We start from the raw sequence: 1,835 nt of genomic DNA, 5'->3' as shown, positions 1-1,835 counted from the left end.
CTCGTCGTTACGTTCTGAGTTCAAATTCCGCCGAGGTCGGCTTTACTTTTCTTTCTTTTGGGGTTGATAAAATTAAGTACCAGTTGAATACTGGTGTCGATGTAATCGAATATCTTCAGGCGTTGTGCCGATTATACAAAGGGTTTTTAAGGCGGCGAGCTGGCAGAAACGTTAGTATGCCGGACCAAATCCTTAGCGGTATTTCGTCGGCCATTACCTTCAAATTCCGCCGAGGTCGACTTTGCCTTTCATCCTTTCGGATAAATTAAGGATCAGTCGCGTCCTGGGGTCGATCTAACCGCCTGGCCTCCCTCCCCCCAAATTTTGGGCCTTGTGCCTAGAAAAGATTCTCCCAGGGAACTATGTTAAGGGTACGCTTGTCTGTGGACTGCTCAACCACTTCTTCGTTAATTTCAGCAGCAGGTTGTTCCGTTGATCGGATCAACCGGAGCCTTTCGTCGCCGTTACCGACGCAGCACCCGATGAAGTTAAAGCTAGATGGAAGGACAGAGAAATATCGAAGAGGAATCGGGAAACGGAGAATACCAAACAAATTTTATATTTCTTTATCGGCGTGAACATGGCTGTATAATTAAGAACCACGCTTTACAGCCATGTGGCATTGGGTTCCAATCTACTGCGTGGCATCTTAGTCAAGTTTCTTTTTCTATACAACGAATACCAGACTTTAAAAATATGCACTGAAGTTGAATTGATGGACTAAAACCCTTCATGGCAGTGCCCCAGCATGGCCGCAGTGCAATGCCTTAATCAAGTAAAAGATAGTAAAAGAAAGAAGATTATTCTAAGTGATAATTCGAGAAAAATAAAAACAAGATAACATAGCTTTCATAGATGAGACTCAAACTCCGCATTTACCGTTTCGCCGGTTGTCCGTGATACTGATTACATCTTAGAAAAAGCGGGCTATGATCAAAGGAATGAATAAACCTTTTGTTTCATGTTTTCACCATCGACTCCGGAATTTTCTATTCTGGGGGTCAGCTGTTTAATTTCTCATAATTTAGAAAAGGGGGAAAAAGAAAAACAAAACACAACAAACGTGAAATATCCGCTAAAATGTGTCCCTGGCCCAATTAATTTTGTTTCTTTTTCGATCGATCGATTTTTCTCCTCTCATTCTTTCATACATACATACATACATACATACGTCACTAAAGAATATTACAGCCGAATAAAGAAAATGTGGACCTCAGAACTCTCTGCAGTCAATAAAACAGTGACCGACAATGTGTTAGCAGTGCCAGTACTCATACCAACATTTGGGCTGCTTGATTGAGACGCCAGATGAGATCCGAGCCATTGATGTGAAAACACACATAATTTTTGAATGGAATATTGTATTTATCCCGAGCACTGAGTAAGGTGATCACGACGGAATGGGAAATCAGAAGGTAAACCCGGAAGAAATGCTCCGACGAACATTGTCCGGCGTGCTAATGATTCAGCCAGCTTTCTGAATGTGGCACTTAAATTTAGGCTCCAGAATATAGTGTGGTATTATCCAAACAATTCCAAAAACAAGGTGATCAAAAATCAAAAAAAAAGCAACACGGATTTTAAAGGTTATTGCAATACGCACGCTTCATGCTACTCCATTTATTTAAGTAATGCGGGCTCTACATTAAATGCAAAATGCAGAGCAATCTTCAGCTGCACAAAGATATAGAAAATTTACTGAAAACTTCAGCAGAATGGACATATTACTCTTGTGGCAGCATTTAAAATCTAAGTGGGAAAGAAGAATACATAAACAAACCATCCTGGCATAGCCAAGGCTATGTCAAATCCGTGTTGCTTTTTTTTTATTAATA

The sequence above is a fragment of the Octopus bimaculoides genome, chromosome 26 (assembly GCF_001194135.2).
Source record: "Octopus bimaculoides isolate UCB-OBI-ISO-001 chromosome 26, ASM119413v2, whole genome shotgun sequence".
Lineage (NCBI taxonomy): Eukaryota > Metazoa > Mollusca > Cephalopoda > Octopoda > Octopodidae > Octopus > Octopus bimaculoides.
Note: the sequence above shows the minus strand (reverse complement) of the source record.